This window comes from Phascolarctos cinereus, unplaced genomic scaffold (genome assembly GCF_003287225.1).
Source record: "Phascolarctos cinereus isolate Bilbo 61053 unplaced genomic scaffold, phaCin_HiC Scaffold_4;HRSCAF=312, whole genome shotgun sequence".
Taxonomy (NCBI): Eukaryota; Metazoa; Chordata; class Mammalia; order Diprotodontia; family Phascolarctidae; genus Phascolarctos; species Phascolarctos cinereus.
Window position 1 is genome coordinate 221,114,871 of NW_027555847.1, and position 23,088 is coordinate 221,137,958.

Consider the following 23,088-nt stretch of genomic DNA (forward strand, 5'->3'; position numbering starts at 1 on the left):
TACCCTATTACTCACTATGTGGCTGTGGGTGCATCTCTTGATATCTTGGCCCCATTTTCTTCTTAACAAAAAAAAAATGCTTCTATGATCCTAAATTGGACTAATAATAACAGCTAGTACCTATGTGTGTGTATCTATCTATCTATCTATCTATCTATCTATCTATCTATCTATATCTTTAAGGTCCACAAAGTGCTTAACATATGTTTTCTTATTGGATCCTCACAACAATTCTATGAGGTTGGTTCTATTATTATTCCCATTTTGCATATGAGCAAACAGAGACTGAAAGACATTAAGTGAATTATCCAGTATCACGCAACTAGTTATGTCTGAAAGCAGGATTTGAACTCAGATTTTCCTGACTCTAAGTCTAGTGCTCCACACCCCCTGCCGCCTAACTCCTCCCTAATCTCATCCATCTGCCGCATGCCTGGAAAGCACCCTTTGCCCCCTCCTCATCTCTGCCTGTTGAAATCAAGCTATACTGAAGTGGCACCTCTTCCACAAAGTCCTCCCTGAACCCTTCCCAGACCAAAGTGATCTCTCCTTCAAATGTCTTATAATACTTTGTCTAGTCCTTGTCACAGTCGACCTTGTATGGGGCTCATTAGTATACAAGGTTCCTCCTTCAGTTAGATTATAAATTCCTTGAGGACAGGGACTGTATCATCTTTGTACATTGTTGTTATTTGTCCTTTTATTTTTGAAGAGAGCCAATGGCATTCCAGGTGATGTCTTGACTCTCACGTGAATTGGATTTAAGTGAGGCAGAGCTTCTAAAAGTCATCAGCCTCACTCTTTCTTCCAGAGTCATCAAAGTCCAGTGGCAGGACAGAAGTCAAGGTGAAAGACGATGGTGGCCCAGGATGCAGCGGCTGACCTCAGCTTCTTCCATGTCTGACCGAGTTCCAAGTACTCACAGTGCCTGCTTCAGCCCTTCTGCCCATTCCAACAAGGGAAGTCTTCGCCTGCTTGGGGTAGACATCTCACCTAAGTCACTCATCGGTTACCCTCACCCTGGTTTAGCCTGTCTGCCAAGACAGTTTACTGAGGTGTGGCCGCTGTGCATGCTACAGCTTCTTGGAGCCCCAGGTGAGAGTTTGCTACCAAGTAATGGCAAAGGTGGATGAAGAGCCCTGAAAAGGGCTCAGCAACCCCTCACACCAGACGTGCTCATCCTCCCTGAACACCCCATGCACCTCTTCGCTCTCTTTCAAGGCCTGGGTTAAAATACAGAGGTTACCTGACACCTGTTTCCTCTGGCCCCCTCTTATTAGCCAGATTATTTAGTTCGGGGATCCCAGCCAGGGGTAAGAGAAGAGTATAAAGTGGGTATGAAGAATATGTGGTAAATAGCTCTATTATATCCTATTGAAAACAATTTCTTACGTGCAGGTGCATGGTAAGGATATGGATAGGATAGATCTATGATGTCATTGGTATAAAGGAATTCCCAGGTGAGGAAACTCCTTCTCCCAATATAGGTTGGCACCTTCTCTGCAATTTACAGTCTTAGAGTGCTATCTCAAGCACTAAGAGTTTAAATGATTTGCCCAGAGTCACATAGCCAGCAGATGTAAGAGGTGGGTCTTGAACCTAGGTCCTCCTGGCTTCCAGGTTAGCTCTCTATCCACTGCTTCTCACATATATCTGAGAAATCCTATAATTTGTTTCTTTTCATATTGAATAGGGACTGTAGGAAGATTTACTGAAAACTGAGCAGCTTGAGGAATAAAGAAGCTTGAGAATGAGCTACTTGATACTTCTGTCCTGGGGAAATGGAGAAAAACATGGCGAGGGAATGGCATTGTGGGTTAAGGGCAAGCCTAGGATGATGGAGTGCTCACAGTGGGGGCTTGGTGAGGGCTAAGTATCTGGGTAAGGAGCCAAAGTCAAAGTGTCCTCCTCAACAAAATGGGGAAACTGAGGCTTTAAAAGATTAAGTGACCTGCCCAGGGTCATATAGGTAGTAAGTACCTTATCTTGACTCTAAGTCTGGGACCCCTAGACACAGTGGAAGGGAGGGGTAAAGGTCTGAGAGCCCACATCAGTCTATCAGACTGAGAAGAACTAATAGATTCAATTTAATTCAACAGACATTTTTTTTAAAGTTCCTACTGTGTACAAAAAGCTATGCTAGGTACTGCTATTCAGATTAATATTTTTCAAGTCCATGGCATTTCTTTTTTAGGGCAGAATCAAATTGAACAAAATAGAGAAGGGGAACTTTCCTGTCTCTTTTATGAGGAATCTTGAAATCAGCAAGGGGGGTGGGGAACGCTGAAGTACAAGGAACTACTGTCAGGAAAGTGTTGCCAACTGAGTTCCTCTATGGGGAGTCCTGGCAAATTCAAGAAGAGGGGGGTGAGCACTGCCAGAAGCAAACCTGGAAATCTACCAGATAAAATACTACAATCTCCCATAACCTGGGTGGTTGGGAGCCAGAAGAGAAACTGAACTCAGTTTAGAACACGGTGAAACATGGAGCACAACACGCCAATGTCTGTTCTCCATTCAAATTCTACTCCAACACCTCGCTGTGGCACCGAGGTGGCCCCGGTTTCTTGGAGACTGTATTCAGCCAGCACAGCTGCTGACAGCTCCTACCAAGCTGGAAAGGCTCAAGTAGTGGCCTGGCAGTAGACTCAATGTTTATTGACCAGGGACCAGCTTAGCTAAGTTCAGAGAGGGTCATCACCAGTGGGTTGCCAACCAGGAGCTAAATCTTTTTTTTTTTTTGGTCCCTCTACATCTCACAAAGAGGGATTATTGATACACAAAGGATTCTCCACTTGATACAACTTCTTTGGCTCAGTCAGAAAGGCATCTTGGAGAATTTCCGAATTTTCTATCTCCAAGGAGTTTTAAGATCATTTAGTCCAAGGGTTCTGTGAGCTTGTCTTTTTAAAATATTTAAACATTTCAATAGAATTGGCTTCTTTTGTATTTTATTTTATGCATTTAAGAACAATTTTCTGAGAAGGGTTCCACAGGCTTTACCAGACTACCAAAAGGGTCCAGGACACAAAATCATAATAGCTAGCATCTATATAGCAATTTAAAGTTTGGAAAGCACTTTATAGAAATGATCTCATTTGGTCCTCACAATAACCCTGGGGGGAAAAGTGCTATTATCCCCATTTTACAGATGAGGAAACTAGGGGACAAATAGGTTAAGGGACTTGCCCAGGGTCACACAGCTACTTAAGTGCTTTGAGTTTAACTGTGAATTCAGGTCTTCTTGACTCCAAGTCTAGAGTACTATCTACTGAGCTGACTGCCTCCAAAAATAAATAATAAAAAAAGGTTAAGAAATCCAAGCCTCCCCCCCCCCACCATTTTATTTCTCCAAGTATTTTTGTTCTTCACTGTTCTTTTGCTGAGTTAGATGACAACCCATCTGTAACATATTACTATAATTAAAGTGTTACCAAAACTTCAGAGAGATTGTCTTGCCCACGGACACATAGCAAGTCAGTAGCAGAGGTAGAATTTGAATCCAGGTCTTCCTGCCTCCAACTATTGCATAGGATCATAGATTTAGAACTGAAAGGGACCCTAGAGACCAGGAAGTTCAACCTTCTCATTTTACAGATGAGGAAACTGAGGTACAATGAAACAGGGACTTAGTGGAGCCACTGTGGTTCATGAGAACAAATGTTAAATGTTCTGTTTTACACATCGGAAACCAGCAAACACTACAAATTAGGGCTTGACTTACTGTTTTGGTGACTGTCTAGGATAAGGAGTTGATGGAGAAAATGTTAATTCAGATTAAACATGAAAGTGTGTCATATGGTCCCCAAGAAAGCTGATTGTTAAACCATTTGCCAGCACACCCCTGCGAAAAGGACTTGTCTTATTTTTCAGTTGTTTCCAATTACGTTTAACTCTTTATGACCCCATCTGGGTTTTTTTTGGCAAAGATACTGGAGTAGTTTGCCATTTCCTTCTCCAGCTCATTTTACAGATGAAGAAACTGAGGCAAACAGGGTGAAGTGACTTGCCCAGGGTCACATAGCCAGTAAATGTCTGAGGCTGGATTTGAGGTCTTCCTCAGGTCTTCCAGACTGTAGGCCCTCTCCACTGTGCTACCTAGATGCCCTGAGGGCTTGCCTAGGATTACATAATGAGCATCTGAAGCAGAATTTGAACCCCAGCTCTTCCTGACTCCAAATCCAAGGTCTGTCTACCACATGACCATGAGATCTACTCTGCCATGCTGCCTCACAGGAGGGACATTTATGTTGTGACTGTCAGTTGGATAAGTGGTTTAATTGCCACAGTTATCATTTTAGCATTATTAAGTTTTAAGTTATCTAAAATTATTTTTTTAAAGCATAAGATGGTCAGGAAATAAATAAATATTCCACAGCATTGTTGGCTTGAGCTGATAGATTGTTGGGTGCTGTCCTTTATAAAAATTGAGGTTTATTTCTGATGTCTTCCTGTTGGTTCTGATGAACGGGCCATGACTAGAAGAAGGCACCTGGCATTTTACACGGGGTGCCTAAATCTAGAGGGCTCCCACAGCATTTCCCCAGCATCAGCCACCTCTTCAGCAACATAAAAACCCTATGGGCTGACCTCCCTGCCCTGTATCCTCTGGCTCACTTCCTCTCTTGACCCAGGGACAAACATTCCTAGCTAAGACCCCAACCAGAATTCTGTATCATTTTTCAGGGAGCTGCTCGGCCTGCAAAGTGTCATTTGCTCATCCCACAGAGTAAAGAATGATTTTTTTTTTCTTGGCAAAGGAGGATTTCATTTATTTTACTGAGTACCCTATTTGGCAAAGATGGGTTGATATAAAGTGGACTGATTAACTCTGGGAAATTATTTACAGAGCAAGGGTAAATATTTATATGGCTGATTGAAAGAGACCTTTCTTCCTTGGAGGTAGCTCTAAGAGTTCTGGCTAAAGAATGATTGCAGATGGCCCATTGGAGGCCTGCTGCAATAGAGAGGCAGCAAGCTTTTAAGTGACAGGACATAAGGTTTGAGAAGATCCTGAGGTGACTTAGTTTAAAGAGAATTCCCAGAATTTGCCAGACCACCTCTGTGATTTGTGTTTTTACAGAGAGCGAAATCACTGGTGTGGCAAGCTGTTCAGTATAATGCAAAGGACAATAGATCAGGGCCTGAACACCTAGGTTTAAACCTCAGTTCTGCCTCTTACTACCTGAGGGACCTGGAGCTAGTCTGTGAGCTTCAGTTTCCTTCCTAAATGAGGGCACCAGACTATGATCTCCAAGGTCCCTTCCAGTTCTAAATTCCATATGACAAGGGTCATGGGACAGCTAGGTGATACAGTGAATAGAGTGCTGGGCCTGGAATCAGAAAGACCTAAGTTCAAATCCTGCCTCAGAAACTTACTAGCTATGTGACTCTGGGCAAGTCACTTTACCCTGTTTGCCTCAGTTTCCTCATCTGTAAAAAGAGCTAGAAAAGGAAATGTCAAACTTCTCCAATATCTTTGCCAAAAACCCCAAGTGGGGTCACAAAGAGTCAGAGTCGACTGAAAATGACTGAACAACAATAATAAAGAATGAAAATAATAATAGCACCTCTCTTCTAGGGTTGTTATGAGGATCAAATAAGATAATAATTGAAAAGCACTTAGCACAGTGCCTGGTACAGAGTAAACACCATATAAATGTTAGCTATTATTATAATGTCATCATGACAGTGGCTCAGGCCTGTAAAGAGCAGATCACAGACTCAGGAATACCCAGGCATGGGCCTATACGCCCCACAGGCAAAGAGCATACCCTTCAACACGACCTGCTCCCCTTGTGATGAGCACCACCCCACATCCAGGTAGGTACAGACGGGAGCAGGGCCATCATCCTGTGGATCCCCCCGGGGTCGGAAAGGGTGACTCCAGCCTGAAACTGCTGGTAGTTCCCTTCTGTTTGCTCTGAAAAACATGTGACTTCCTGTTTTGAAGATAAAAGGCCTCCGAATGAAAAAGGCGAACAACAAAAACAAAAACCAAAACCCTGAACTCACTAGACAGAGGCTGCCCTTCCTCCTCTGCCTCCTCCCAAAGAGCTCAGGGGCTCCCATCGGAAAGCACCTGGATGCACTTTCAGCCCCCAAGATACAGAGGGATTTCAGGGGGCCTGCCCCTCCTAGCCCTCCTACATCTGAACCGGAATGCAGGGAGGGACAGGGACACAGCAGATCTCATCCTGGCCTCTCTTTGTCTCCTGCCACCCCTCCCACCCCACTTCAGGAAGTCTTAGTGCAATCTTTCTGTTGGGCCGGCTCCATTTCCTGCAGCATCCTTTGCCCTAGTCTAACCTCCCCAAGGGCAGGAGATCTTACACATCCTGAGCTGACATGAGGGGGAGCATCACTCTCTAATTAAGCAAGCAGCCCATGTTTGACCAGCATCACCAGCAGCAGCAGCAGCAGCAGCAGCGGCAAATATTCACCAAGCACCTACTATGTGCAAGTTGAAAATGAGAGAACTTTAGTATCAATTGTGAGACATGGGAGATGCTAGCACAGGATCACCCAGCATCCAAGAAGATGCTGAACTCCATGAGCAAAGCAGAGTCTCAGAAGCACAAAGGAAGTGTGAGTGCAACTCTAGAGATATCTCCATGCCAAATGTTCTTTTCTTTTTTTTTTTTTTGGCTAGGCAATGGGCTTAAGTGACTTGCCCAGGGTCACACAGCTAGTAAGTATTATGTATCTGAGGCCAAATTTGAACTCAGGTCCTCCTGAATCCAGGGCCGATGCGCCATCCATTGCGCCACCTAGCTGCCCCCCCCCCCGTGCCAAATGTTCTAACAGACCACTTGTACCCGACCTGTGGTACAGCCTTCTAAGCTCATGTCAGACTGATCGGCCACATTGTACCTTGACCCCAACTTAGAGATGTTGTTGGTCCTCTTCAAAAATGAAGGACCTAGGGCAGCTAGTCGGTGCAGTGGATAGAGCATGGCCCTGGATTCAGGAAGAGCTGAGTTCAAATCCAGCCTCAGACACATAACACTTACTAGCTGTGTGGCCCTGGGCAAGTCACTTAACCCCATTGCCTAGCTGAAAAAAAGAAAATGAAGGACCTCCACTTCAGAAAAACCTGGAAAGACTTACATGAACTGATGCTGAGTGAAAGGGGAAGAACCAGGAGAACATTGTGCACAGTAACAGCAACAATGTATAATGAGCAACTTTGATAGACCTAACTCTTCTCAGCAATGCAAAGATCTAAGACATCTTCAAAAGACTCATGATGGAAAATGCTATCCACATCCAGAGAAAGAACTATGGAGTCTGAATGCATGTGGAAGCATACTATTAGCTCTCTCTCTTTTTTTCCCCTTCTTTCTCATGGTTTTTCCCTTTGGTTCTAATTCTTTACAACATGACTAATGTGGAAATATGTTAGTGTAATTGCACATGTATAGCCTATATCAGATGGCACGCCTTCTTGGCAAGGGGCAATGGGAGGGAGGGGGAAAATATAGAACTCAAAATCCTAAGGAAGTGAATGTTGAAAACTAAAAACAAATAAATAAACTTTAAAAAAAAAATTAAGAACCAGCAGCAGCAGCAGCAGCAGCAGCAAGAATTATGTGCAAGGCACTAAGGTAAGCACAAGAGATATCAAGAGATTTAAAATACAAGCCACTGGACTCAAGGAGCCCAGTGTCCAGTTAGTGAGAAACAAAGCAGAATCCATTTCAGCTACATTAAAAAGCTAGAGCTGGAAGGGACCAGTCACCAAAACCAAACCCCACATTTTTACAGGTGAGGAAATTTGGCATAAAGGTAAGGGAATGAGGCTTTATACAGTGCCTATTATGTACCAGCTGCTTTAGAAATCTCTCTTTTAATCCTCACAACAGCCCTAAGAGGTAGGCTGTTGTTACCCCATTTTGCAGATGGGGAAATTGAGACTCAAAGAGTAGTGACTTGCCCAGGGTAACACAGTAAGTGCCTGGGGCTGAACTGGAACTCAGGTCTTCCTGACTCCAGGCTCAGGACTCTATCCACTGCATCACCTCAAGCTACCCTCACTTGAAGACTAGATTTCCCCAGAATCTCAGGTATTGACTCTGGTTTGGATCCAGATCCTGGAGTATATGTAGGGGGTAAAATTGGAGTCTGGGAGAGGGGTGCTCCCCAGGATTGTCCAACCCAGGTTCCTCCAAGCCAGAATAGATTTCTTAGTTTTCTCCTTCCCCAACCACTGGGAGCCAATCCCTGGGGTTCAGGCTAAGGTGGCCGATCTCTAGCCGAGGTCTTCCAAGTAGGCCTTCCCCCAAAGTGTTCCTACAGAGACAGAACCTCCCTCTCCTCCCTACCCCCTATTCACCAGACCCCTTCTTCTACCTTGGACTGACCTCTCGGTCAACCTGCCTCCTGAACGAAGCAAATCCGTCCTGGATTATATTTTAATATACAGCAAAGCCTGAAGCCAAAAAGAATAACAAAAAGGAGAACCAGCTCCCACATCCTTACTGCCACCCTCCAACAGTCATCTCTAAACTCCTAACCAAAAATAGTACAAAGGAAAATGGAGGATAAAAAGGGAGGGTGGGGGAGCAGACAGAATAGGTGGCAAGAGGGAAGTGAACGCTGACGGCCTGTCACTTCCAGAGGGTAAATGGGATATAAATTTACCGTTGTGAAACATGTGGAAGGTGGAGAGAGTTGAGGTCAATGGGGCTCCATGAGCCTAGGGATGGGGAGAGGGGGCCAGAGTTGCATTTCCCTAGTATGGTAAATCATCAATGGTCTGAGCCCCTGGCCTAGCGGTGTGCTGGAGCCAGCTCTTAGGAGAATCAATCTTTAAACGTTCAGTGTGAGCATTTATGTTACTGTTGCTGTCAGTGCAGTTGTGTCCAACTCTTCGTGACCCCATTTGGGGTTTTCTTGGCAAAGATACTGGAGTGCTTTGCCATCTCCTCCTCCTCCAACTCATTTTACAGGTGAGAAAACTGAGGCAAACAGGGTGAAGTGACTTGCCCAGGGTCACACAGGCTGGATTTGAACTCGGGTCCTCCTGATTCCAGTCTTGGAGCTCTAAACTAGTTTATCCAAGACTTAAGAAAATGATAGAGGAAAAGTTAATAAGGCAAATTAAACTTAAAAGTGTATCACTTCCCCTCCCACAGCTTGTTGTCAATATTTACTAGCACACCCCAGTCCTGGGCCCTGTACTCATTGATCTGTCCTGCTGAGATATATAGATATAGATATAGATATAGACATAGACATAGACATAGACATAGACATAGACATAGACACACATATATATATTTGCCACCTGTTTCAGGTACTTTCCCCAGAACCATATGGAAGTCTTTATTAAGATAACTGCTCTCAGACAGAGAGAGAGGAAGTTCATAGGAACATAGGACCATAAATCTGGAAAGGGAAGGCACCTCAGAGGTGATGGAGTCCAACCCCTTGGTTTCATAGATGAGGAAACTGAGCCCCAGTAAGTCAGATTATCCAAGGTCCCATAGTAAATGGCAGAGCCAGGACTAGAAGACGGTCTTTTGGCAGACTAAGGTTCTTTCCACTACTCCATTGTTGCCTTGACACAAATAGCTTCGGTTTCCTTTTGAAAAAAAGATTTATTGCTATCTTTTGTTTTTACATCACCTTCATTTCCGAATGTATCGCTTCCCCTCCCCTACCCAGAAAACCGTCCCTTGTAAGAAAGAATAAAAAAAGAGAAAGGGAAAAAATATATTTTAGCAAAACTAACCAATTCATCAACATACTCATATATACCAGATTTCCTACTCAGCATCCTCGTGGTATAAAGACAGAAAGCAGTGGAATGTTTTTGTCTTTTTCTGAGCCAAGCTTGGTTGGGTTTCCTGGTCTGAGAAGGAGACCTCTAAGATCCCTTGATGATATAACACGTCTCTGATGTGAATATAGAGGCAGTTTAGGGCAGTGGAAAGAGCTCTGGCTCAAGTCAGGGGACCTGGGTTCAAATCCTCCCTCTGATGCTAACCACCTGTTCGACCTTGGGAAATCTCCTTTGGCCTTGGTTTCTTCTCATGTAAAATAAGGTGTCGGACTCAATGGCTGCTGAGATTCCCCTCCTCCGCACACATTCTTTCCATCTCTAAATCTATGACCCCACGTCCTTAGTAGGAATGAGTTGATCAGGTCCTTCTGATTATGATGCCTGGAAAGAGAAGAGGTAGATAAAGAGGAGAGTGAAGAGAGTATGAGGGAACTGGGAACCTATTAGAACAGGTGACAGGGGGATAAGGCTATGGAAAGAAGAGAGAAGAGCTGGAAATGAATCTCACACTTCATGATTCTCCATTGTCAACAGAGGACACTCCCCAGGACACAGGTAACCAGAAAAGGTTTGCAAATGACTTTACATACATTATATCATTTGATACTCACATAAACCCTGGGGATTAGGTGCTGTGACTAATCTCAGTTTTACAGATGAGGAAACTATGACAGAGATTAAGTGACTTGCCCAAGGTCACACAGATCTTAGCTTCTGAGGCAAGATCTGAACATGGGTCTCCCTGACTCTGCGGCAGCTAGGTGGCACAGTGGATAGAGTGCTGGGCCTGGTGTAAGGAAGACTCATCCTCCTGAGTTCAAATATAGCCCCAGCCACTTACTGAGCTGCATGATCTTGGGCAAGTTGCTTAACCTTGTTTGCTGTTTTATCCAGTTTCCTCATCTGTAAAATGGGTTGGAGAAGGAAATGACAAACCACTGTAGTATCTTTGCCAAAAAAATCTTGAATTGGGGTTATGAAGAGTTGGACTCGACTGAAAAAATTGAACACACAAACACACACACACACACACACACACACACTTCCTTACCATCCAGAGTCTGTCGAATGTACTACCTAGTTGTTTCTTAATCCATCAAGACTGATCAGAAAGTTCCAGTATTCCCACAACTAACTGGAAACAAAACTAAACCCCTGAGGGTCTGACTGCTCCTGCTTTCTGGCTTAGAAACTGAGGCGTTAGGGTTCAGGGCACTTTTCCCAGTGCTGCTGCACTAGCGAGGGGGAAGGCGGGGTTGGCAGGAAGGAGGTCAGGACCAGGACAAGGGCGGGGGTCACCCTCTGTGGTCCTCAAAGGCAGAGAGTGGACAAATGCGGCTTCTCTCCCGTGCCCCTCAGGGAAGGGGCCTCACAAAAGCATCCTTTCTTTCCAAAACAAAGCCCCGTACAGTGTGTTCTCTGGATCCTTCCCCCATATTATCTGATTGCCGCTGCTTTATTAAACGGGGCTCGCTCAGACAGGCTGCAGACTCATCAGCAACTCTGACCTCCCTTTGGGAGGAGGGTGGCTTCCCCCCTCCCTTTTAATAAGGATTGTAAATCAGATTAAACTTATTTTTTGCCCTCTGTCCTTCCTCAGAGCAGAACAGGACCCCCAGAGCAGGCTATGTCCGCCCCACACCAGGGGCCTGGCAGTTGACTGTCAATCTCTGGGATTTGCCTGAAAACCCTGTCTGAACGCCTGAGTCACACAGAAAGGAATTTGGGGTTGGGCCTCCAGAAGCAGACAAGTTGATGGCTCCAGAGCCTCCAGCCCACATGGTTCCCCAGCAGAATCAGCCTGGGACCAGCTCCTTGTGAGGCCTCCCCAAAGAGGGACAAACTCCCCATAGTCAGTTCCTCTTGTAATCTGAGGACACTGCTACAAAAGGAAAGGTGGGACTACTAACACTGAGCAGGATGTGTAAATCTCCAGGAGGCCAAGCCCCTGGGCAGAGGGTTTGAAGGCTCAGGCCACTGATACCTATCTCCTCCTTCCATTTTCATTTCATGACACCCCCCCCCCCAGTCCAGAACAGCAATAAAAGAGTGTGTTCCAAAATTCATTAAGCAACAACCTTTTGAGTTTGCCTAACCATAGTAGGGGAAAGTGTTCTTAAGAAGGGAATTGAAAGGCTGAAATGTAAAAGGAGAAAGATGAAGTAGAAGTCCAGACCATGCTAACCACAGCAGCCACAGGAACAGAGACGGATGCCGGACTCCCACCTCATTGGAAACTCTTAGCTCTACCATTAGATATAGGACTCATCTGCCTATTTTTTACTCAATCGATCAATCAATATTTTTAAGTACCTACTATATGCCAGGCACTGTGCTAAGTTCTGGGGATACAAAAAGAGGCAAAAGATATTCTCTGTCCTCAAGTAGCTTACAATTTTCTGACAAAGGGCATCCCATCTTTTAGCGCAAGGCCTACTTGCCTAAAATCATTTTGCTTTGTTGTGTGCCATGGGCCCTCTTGATATTCTGAACTCATTGTTTTCTTTGTGACTGAGTTTAGAAGAACCTTTTTGGTTGGAAAAAAAATTAGCTAATAGTCAAAAAGCATTTAGAAAGCATTTACTATGTATGGGGAACTGTGCTAAGTGCTGGGGATTGTCAAAGAAAGGCAAAAACACAGTCCTTGCCCCCAAAGAGTCTGTGTTCTGACTGGGGAGACAACATGTAAATAACTAGCTGTATACAAGATAGAGAGTGGATGGAAGGTCAACAGAAAGGATAATAGAGTCAGAGTTGGAAGGGACTTTAGGGGTCATGGAGCCTGAATTGCTTTCAGGAGAGAGATCAATCTGTTTAAAAATACCACTCTAAACCCTAAATCTCTGGCCAGTTAGATAATCCCTGGAACCAGGAGGGGATCTGCTTCGTGGCCTGTATAAACTGAATACCTACCATGTCCTCCATCGCTCATTGTACCTTGATAGTAGTTGGGGCTTGGTCATGAGGCTGAAGACTTCAGTGGAAGGCCGATCTGTCACTAGGATTACCTGTTTCAAAATTCAAAGACCAAAGAACTCTGATCAATGGAATGACCAACCACTATTCCAGACAACCAATCATCTCTTAACAGTGATAAACTCAAGGTGCACAATGAAACATGTATTTTGGGCCATTACCCGTTTATTTGATTTGTCAATGTGGACTTGTTACAAGAATTTTGTTTTTTTCTTTTTTTCATGGAGGAAGGGGAAGAATATAAATATATAATTGAATTTTAAAAAAAGAATCACCTGTTTCCCTTGCTCATCTACCTGGATCTGCCTAATTTCCAAAGCCTCTCTTTCTCTCTGCTTTGCTCCTATTTCCATTAGGGGCCTGGTTTGGCTTGTGTCAGACCGTATTTGTCACCCATCACCTACGCATTTGTTCCTGGCCTCCGGTGCAGTTCCACGTTTGATTCATCACTCCAGGTGCTCATAAGCCCTGGCAGAGATAACTACCAAAAATCCATCTTCTTGGCAGGAAAAAAAAAAACTATCTTTGCCAGGCTGCTTTACTGAGAGGAGGAGCAAGACTGGCTCTTCCCCTTCTGGGCGAATATTGCTTTTCCAAGTCCCCAAATATTCAAATTGAGTCTCCTAGGGCTTATATGTACCAAAACTCCCTCTTGTTATGTAGTGCCAAAGAACTTGAAACAAAGGGAGTGCCCCCCATTAGGGAATGGCTGAACAAAGTATGGTAGATGAACTATTATTCTATTAAGGAATTATTACAGAGATGCCTTTAGAGAAACCTGGGAGGGCTTGTGTGGAGCAATGGAGAGGCAAGTGAATAGAACCAGAGAATGATTTCTATAATAACAACAACATCATAAAGACAAACAACTTTGAAAGACTTAAGAGCTCTGATCCATTGACCAATCATTATTCAAAAAAGACTGACGATGAAACATGTTCCCGCCTCCTGACAGAGAGATGATGGAATCAAGATGCTGAATGACATACATTTTTGGACATGGGCAGGGTATGAAATTGTTTTACTTAAATATGCAAATTAATTACAAGAGTTTTCCTTTACTTTTTTCCCCCATTACAAAGGAGCAGGAAGAAGAGAAGAAAAAAATAGGTTTTTGTTAATAGAAAAAAAAAATTTTAAGAAAAAAACCAAAATGAGTCTCAACTTCCTTATGGGAAGGGATGCTATGCACAGGCTAGCCCAAGAAACCTGTACTTACATATAGAGGCAATGGATAACTCAATGTGGACATGGAGGATCTGGAATGATATATGACCTCTGTCTAAAAGTATACGTGGGGCAGTTAGGTGGCACAGTGGATAGAGTGCTAGGCTTGGAGTCAGGAACACCTGAAGTCAAATCTAGCCTCAAGCACTTACTAGCTGTGTGACCCTGGGCAAGTCATTTAACCTCTGTTTGCCTCATCCACTGAAGAAGGAAATGACAAATGACTCCAGTATCTTTGGCAAGAAAACCCCATATTGGGTCACTAAGAGTTGGACTTGATAGAGCAACTCAACAACGACAACAACAACAACAAAAAGTATACAAAGACTAACACTTGCATCGTCTCCCTGTTCACTTGAGTGAAAGGGACTCGAGCCCTCAATTGGCCTCCAGCATTCCATCAGCCTTCAGTCTTCCCACTTCCCCAGATCCTCCCAGATCATAAATAAATTCAGTGAAAACAGAGGCCACATCTTCTTTAAACTTTATATCTCCCCCAGTGCCCCACGCAGAGTAGATCCTTTATGAATGTTCTGTGATTCAGTTAGGATTATAAATCTGGAGCTGGGAAGGTCCCCAGAGGCCATCTGGATACCAAGGTCTGGTGACTTATCCAAGGTTACACAAGCAGAAAGGGTCAGAGGTAGAATTTGAACCCAGGTCCTCTGATTTCAGAGCCATTTTTCTTTCTATTGGTCAGAAAAAGCAATACAAAGACACTCAAGGTCTCTCTTAAGAACTTTGGAATTGATTGTGTGACAGGGGAGACACTGGCACAGGACCACCCAACATGGCGTGCCCTCATCAGAGATGGTACTGTGCTCTTTGAGCAAAGCAGAACTGAAGTAGCTCAAAAGAAATGTGAGCTGTGCAAGTTTAGAGAATCCACCCCAAATGTTCACATGGACTATTTGTGCCTGACCTGTGGTAGAGCATTCAGAGGTTATATTGGTCTGATCAGCCACAGACAGATGCGCTGTAACCTGACTCATTTTGGTCCTCTTTGAGAATGGGAGTGGGGTGGGGTGGGGTGGGGGGGAAAGCAGCTGGGTGGTAGAGTGCAGAGAGCACTGGCCCTGAAGTCAGGAGAACCTGACTGAGTTCAAATCTGGACTCAGACACTTGACACTTACTAGCTGTATAACCCTGGGCAAGTCACTTAACTGCATTGCCTCACCAAAATGAAGAAACAAAAAAGAGAGAGAGAGAAAATGAAAGACAATAACTAACCAATCAGTGGACTTCACTCCTACTTTAGGCATAAATTTGAGGCCATATCTTCAATCTCTACCCCCCCCCCACACACACACACACACTCTCTCCCCTCTCCTATGTAGCCTAAAATGGTGCTTTTCTCCTAGAAAGGATTCATCCAATATTGGGTGACAAGGACATTTACTTCAAAGGTAGAATGCAGACTCACAAAGTTAAGATCTTATACTAAGATGAGGCTTTTGAGCCCAGTACCAACAGGCACTGTCAACACCAGCCCAGAACACCCACCTCATGGTCCCCATCCCCTAGGGGAAGTTCGAAGATCTGAGACTCCCCTTTTGAAGAGATGACCCTTCCCTGATTAATGGTGGGTGGAGCCTTACTAATGTTCTCCCTGACAGGGGTGACCTCAGAAGTCAGTGGAAAGCACCAGGGCAACAGTTTAGAAACTCAAAGGGCTGCGAAGATAGGCTTAATTGGGGCAGAGAAAGGACACGCATAGGTGGGGAGGGAGGATGATGAGCCCACCACTTGACTGGTCCAGGGCCAGATTTAAGGCTTGTAGGAACAGGACTAATTAACCTAGGAAGCTTGTGTGTGCTTTCCTGACTAAATTAGGAGCATCCAAAGATAAGATATTTTATATCATATTAATTTATAATTGTAATTTGTAACTTAACACTTCTCTGAAATGAAGAAAGATCCCAGGACTCCAAATGAGAATACCTGGGTCTGGCATTAACTAGTTGTATGACCTTGGGCAATTAATCTCAAAAAAATGCTTTAAACATCAGTTTCCCTATCTGTCAAATGGAGACAATAATCCACATTGTAATCCTTTTCCAGGGCTGTTGTTCCATCATCCGTCTTGGTCCTCCATGCCTGGAATACACTCACCTTGGTTTCTTAGAATCCGTACCTTTCTCTAGAGCTCAGCTCAAAGGAGGTCTTTCCTGATCCCTCCAGCTGCTAGTGGTTCCCATTCCACACATCCCCATTACTTTGTCTATATTTTGTTACTTTACTTTGCCTATATTTTACATATAATTAGAAGGCTTCTAATTATTACTTTGTATATATTTTGTATATAATTAGAAGGGTTCCCAGGTGTATTGGGAAATGTTTAACAACTGACTTTCCTAAAGAAAAAATATACAGCAAGCACTTTTAAGTCTAATCGCGTTATTAATTTTCTCCGTCACTTTCTTAAGTCCAGACAATTGACAAAACAACAAATTAAGTCCTGATTTTTAATGTCTGCCAACTTCTGAGGTGAAAATGCTCACACTGAAAACAGAACAATCCTCTCTCTCTCTCCAGGTAGAAGCTGGTCCCAAAACTCTCCTTGATCTATCTCTCCTTGAAGGAAAGAACTGTTTCCTGTTTTTTAACTTGCATCCCCAGGGCCCAGCACATACCTGACACGGAGAAGGCATTTTGTAAATGTTTGGCAATTGAGGAAAATGCCCTGGGAAGCTTAATAAGATACAGAAATGTGAGGTATTAATTGATTTTATTTTTACTTCCCCCAAAGTCTTGGTAAAAATCTTTGTCTCAGCCCAACCATCCAAATATAGGTAGACCTGGGGGATAGCATATCAACTATTTTCTGTGAATCATAGAGAGCTTAGCTCAGAGTTAATGGCTATAAATTTGCTTGTGTTGTTTCCTACACTTGGAATGTCACCCAACTCCCATATCCACTTGTTGGCATACTAACCATCCTTCAAAACACAGTTCAAATGTATTATCCTCTATGAAATCTTCTCCAGTTCCTCCCTCATTTGCTTTCACACTTACATTTCTCTAAAATGTATTTTTCCAATGTCCTAGTAATTGAATACATTAAACAAAGATCTCACTGGAAAAAAAAGTCTTTGTCTCAGGTACAGGAAGGAGAAGAAAGAGATAGTACCCACTCCAGGATTATATCTTGGAAATCATTAAACTCTACAAATCAGGGCTTCGTTTTTGGTTTTGTTGATTGTCTAGAATCAAGAGAGTGATGGAGAAAATGTTAACGATGAAAATTAAATTTAGAAATGGATCTGGGGTACATCTTGGGGGAAATGGAGATAAAGCCAATTGTTAAACATTTATCAGCACACTCCTGGTATCCGCCATTATGGCAGGAGAATCTCCAGGAACTGGGGTACCCAGGAACCCCCAGCAAGGGCTGGTGGCAATATGAATAGGCAGTTCAACTGGATATGAAGTCAAAGTAAAGTCAAGTAAAACACTTCCTCTCTTTGAGATGCAGTCTCCTCTTCTGTAAAATGGGTAGGTTGGACTTTAATTAGACTTCTAAGATCTAGCTACTCCTCTAAAACCCATGGTAGAACTCTACAAAGGGGGTCATAGCCTCAGAAGCTTTGGGTGGCAGCCAAATCAAAATGAAGCAAAGCAGAGAGTTGACAAGGAAGCAAGCTCTAGGTGAGGCTGGGTTTGGCTGGTTCTCTTCCATTCCAAGGTCAGTTTTCTCACACACCTTGAACGAGTAAAAGAGCTAGCCAGAGTTAAGTCGAAGTTTTCATTCATTTACCATAGAAGGTAGACCCACTGCTAAATGCAGTTTGACTAGTCAGTCAGTTAATAAGCATTTATTAAATGCCTACTGTATACCAAGCATAATGCTCAGTGCTGGGGTCACAAAGAAAGGTTAAAAAGACAGTCCTTGTTTTCAAGGGACACAACAAGCAAACAACTGCATATAAACAAGGGTAAATTGGAGATAATCATCAGAGGGGAGGGACTAGAATTAAGGGGATTGGGAAAAGCTTCTCATAGAAAGTGGGGTTTTAGCTGGGACTTGAAGGGAGCCAAAGAGGTAGAGATGAGGAGGTAGAGCATTCCAGGCATAGAGGACAGCCAGAGAAAATGCATGGAGTCAGGAGATGGAGGAAGGGTCTTGTGAAAGGAACAGCAAGGAAGACAATGTCACTGGATCCAAGAGTACATGGGAGATGAGGGTGCTGTGTAAGGTATTGCAAAGGGGGGAAGAAGGATTGAATTTCAGACCAGGGATGGCCATCAATAGAGTAGTGGAGGAACATTCGAATTGGCCAAGAGACCAGTTCTAATCTAGACTCAGCTACCAACTTAATGTGGGACCTTAGGCAAACTAAGTCTCTTCTCTGGGTTTTTGTTTTTTCTTTCATCATATGGGGACAATGATAACATCTACCTTACTGGAACAGGGATTAAATAAAATAATGGAAGTGAAAAGCTTGTCAAGACTGCACACATTCTACGAATGTGAAGAATAAGTATAATTCTGCATGGGGAAGAAACTGCTGCTGGGACCTGTCCTGAAGGGAGTTGAGGGACAGTAGGACAGTCTGTGTGTGCTTCCCCTCCCCTGGTGCTGGGCTTTTGTGCCTTCCCAAACAGCTGCTCTTTTTGTTCTGCCACCCACGGGTGGGCCAGGGGCATCCAAACACAGATGGAGACTTCCTGTTCTCCTGGGGGGTAGCAGAGCCCACCCCGGCTGTGGAAATGGAAACCATTGGAGTGACCCAGCCCTGTGCTCCATCTCATGCGCCTTGGGTTAGGTGGTCCTGTAAACATTCTATCCCTGCCCCTATCTCTGCACATATTCCCTCAGTATCCCCCACTGATGAGGGCCCACAGGACCATGAGGCTAAGAAGAATGCACCAGGTCCAGTAGAATGATCAGAACCAAGGTGGTTTCTTATTGCAGGTTAATGTGTTAACAATTACAGTGATGGACTCCTACAGAGGCACAGAAAGCCATAAAACCCACCCACACCCTCCAGAACCTGGCCCAGAGGGAGACCCCTGTGAAATTAGTCCCAACAGTCATCTCCTCAGCCAATGCCCTGTCTCTCAATGCCATTCTGGAAAAAAAGAGAGTCTGGTGGGATCAGAGCTCCCATTTTAGGTCCCTAAAGGTAGAGAAAGACAATAGAAAGCTATTCCGGGCTCAGTGGATTTGTATGGGTTTAGGGGGGTGGGGAAGGGAGACAACAAATTTCCTGCGTCCTTATTGTCACTAGCTCCTCTGAACAATGGTGCCCACCACTAGGGAGAGCCTTGAGGAACCAGCCTGGACCGAGAAAGCTTGGGACCTTCCTGCTGTGGGTCAGGAAATGAGCTGAGGGGGGGTCATACTGTATATTGTTCCATCTCCTTCAGAATCCTCCGCATCCCTGCCCCCTACACACACAAACACATGGACCCAGGAGTTTTTTGTCTGGCTCTAAGTCATGTCCCAAGGTTGGTCAGGCAATTACCTAGTGTGCCTGAGAGTAACCTAAAACTCAGATCTGAGCCACCCCCACTTCAGGGTAGTTTTCCCCCATACCAGGTGTAAGTCTAATTATCCTTTTGGCTCAGGGATTCTCTGTGTGTGTGTGTGTGTGTGTGTGTGTGTGTGTGTGTGTGTGTGTGTTGTGATGTACCCCTTTGGAAGTCTGCTGAAGCCTAGGGACCCTTTCTCAAAATATTTTTATATGCATAAAATAAAGTATAAAGGAAGCCAATTCTATTGAGAGAGTTATCAAAATGTTTTTTAAAAAAAATTCGTGAACCCCAAGTTAGGGGTTCTAGAAGATTTCTTCTCCATCTACTCATTGGTTTTTGTTAGATTAGTTTAGATTGTAAACTCCTTGAGGGCAAGGACTGTCTTTTGCCTCCTTTTGTATCCCTAGTACTTAGCACAGTGCCTGGCATGCAGTAGGTGCTTAATAAGTGCTCATTGACTGGTTGTTAGAATAAATGGCTCTTCCCTTTTCTTGTTGGCCCATTGTTTGACCCCATGAGTTCTAAAAAAAAAAAGTATAAATGGTTTCTGAGATGGAATCATTCTGGGGGCATGGAACAGGGTGGGAAGAAGCAGCCAAAGCTGCCAGGATATCCGGGAGTCTGTTCCATGTAGAAGTCAAAGAAAGAAGAGTAATAGAGTGTTTGAACACTCTCCCACCTCACTTCTTGCTTTTAGAATCCCTGGCCTCCTTAAGACTCAGTTCAAATGCTACTTTCGTCAGAAGGACTCTCCCAACCCCCTACCACCACCCCCAGCTGCTGATCCCTTCCTAAGATTATCTTCCATGTACTAGGTGGGGGAGTGGATAGAAAACTGGTTTTGGAGTTAGGAAGACCTGAGTTCAAATCCTGCTTCAGACACTTCTTAGCTCTATCACCCTGGTCAATTATCTGCCCCAGTTTCCTCATCTGTAGAATGGGGGTAATAGGATCCCCATATTTCCTACTTCCCAAGCTTGTTGTGATGATATAATATTTGTAAAGCATTTTGCAAATCTTAAAGCCCCATATCAATGCTCATAATGATAATAATTATTATTACATTCTGCATGTATCTTGTATATACCTCTTTTTGTATATGTTGTCTGCCCCATTACAATGTAAGCTCCCCAAAGTTCCTCTTTCTCTCCTCTGACCAGTCATCAACCTGGTGCAGGACCTCATTCTTTCATTTATTTACTTATTCGGTCATTCATTCGTTTGTTTATTCATTTATTTGTTCATTTATTTATTTATTTATTTATTTTGACCTCATTCTTTCCCTTCTGGATGATTACAATGGCCCTTTGGTTGATCTCCCTAACTCAAGTCTCTTACCATTCTAATCTATCCTTTCACTCAGCTGTCAAGTTAACGTTTCTTGAGCTCAGATCCGACCACATTAAGGTCTCCCTCTCCTCCCCCCGTTCAATTAACTTCATTGGATGCCTATTACCTCCAGCATCAAATAAAAAAAGCCTCTATTTAGCTAATAAAGCCTTCCATAACCTGGGCCCTTCCTACCTTTCCAGTCTTCCTTCACCTTCTACCCCTCCAAGTATTCTTTGATCCAGTGATATTGACCTCCTTACTATTCCTCACCCAGGACACTTCAGCTTCTGATTTAGGGCATTTTTACAGGCTCTCTCCCATGCCTGGAATGCTCTAACTCCTCACCCCTACCTCTTGGTTTCCTGAGCTCCTTCAAGTCTCAACTAAAGTCCCTCTTCCTACAAGAAACCTCTTACTCCTAGTGCCTTCTCTCTGTTGATTATCTCCAATTTAGCCTGAATTTCTCCTGTCTGTGCATAGTTGTCTCTGCTGTTAAGCGTCAAGCTCCTTGACAGCAGGGAATGTCTTTCACTTTTCTTTGTGTTTCTAGTGCTCCGTACCTCGCCTACCACATGAGAGCTGCTTAATAAATTCTAGCTGATGAAATATTTACCAAACTGTTTTCATAATCCTGGAGCAGGCTGCTTTTTTGAATTTGCGCTGACTATTGCCACTATTTACTGTATAAATATAATTTATCATTTGTATCATAATGTTATGTATCTCTCTGTGTCATTTTTGTTTACCCTGAAGATCTCATACCGACATGCTTAATGCCAACAGAACAGTGGAAAGAAGGCCTGTAGCTGCACTACTCAGAATTAAAATTGTACTGCTTAAAAAGTTGACTGTCAGAGGGTAGATTGTTTTTGCTTCTTCTTTGCTCTATCAGTGCTTAGTGCAGTGCCTAGCATTTAGCATATGCTTAATAAGCATTTATTGATTTGGTGGTTTTCATTGTTGTTGTTCAGTCATACAGTTGTGTCCAACTCTTTGTGACCCTGTGGACCATAGCAAGCCAATACTGTCCACGAGGTTTTCTTGGCAGACATTGGAGTGGTTTGCCATTGCCTTCTCTAATGATTAAGGCAAACAGGGTTAAGTGACCTGCCCAGAGTCACACAGCTAGTAAGTGTCTGAGGTCGAATTTGAACTCAGGTCTTCCTGACTCCAGGCCCAGCACTCTATCCACTGAGTCACCTAGCTGCCTCCACCTATTCATTAATTGGGAAGAATTAGTTCAAGAACAAAGGCAGTTTCATATGGGGATTGGAGCATAAAGAGCATCATATTGAGAAGAGGAAAATTTGGGTCTCATCTGAACTGTGCAATTGATTTACTGCGTTTTTAGGTAAGTCATTCACCTTGGCCCTTCTCTTAGCTTTAGTTACCCCATATGTGAAATCAAGGGATTGGATTCAATGACCTCTAATGTTCTAGGATTCTGATAACAACCAGGACAATCTGAGCATCTTCATTATGACTGGGAACGTTGTGTAAGAGGCAGCCCAGCACAGTGGATAGAGGGTGTAGACTAAACTCCAGGAAATTTCTGACACATAGTGATTATGTGATGCTGGGCAGGTGATTTAACCTCTCAGTGCTGTAGGCAACTCTCCCAGATTGTAAACTGTAGAGATGCTGCCAACCTACATTGGTACAGGGAATTTCCTTACATGGGAGTTCCCTATATCAATGAAATCATAGGTCCAGTCTTATCCTTATCCCTTGATCTATACAGAATTCCTGAATCTTTCAGTAAACATTTATTCAACAAATATTTATTTATTCATCTATTAAATACTTGCTACATAAGCAGAACTTTTTGATAGGTCCTAGATGAGTTGCACAGTTCTTCTTTCTTCTTCTTTTCATTCTTCTTCTTCTTCTTTTTCTTTTACTTCTTTTCCTTCTTCTTATTTTCCTTCTTCTTCTTCTCCTCCTCCTTCTCCCCTCCTCTTCCTCCTTTTTCTTCTTCACCCTTCCTTCTTGAAGAAGACCAACGACGTCATGAGGGTGATGTGTGTGAATTGGATTTAAGTGAGGCAGAGCTTCACTCTCTCCTCCAAATGCCTTCATAGAACTTAGAGTCAAAGTGCCTCTTCTGTTGTTGATATCCTGAGGATCCTTGAATATTCTCAACGGAGTTGGAGCAAGCTGTTGGGGAAAAGAAAAGGGAGATTAATCACTCTCATAGACAAATACTGGCTCATCATATCAGAGCTTCAGAGTTTCCAATGAAAATAGTTCTGGAGACTCCCACCCCCAACCTATCAGTTGCCTGTGCC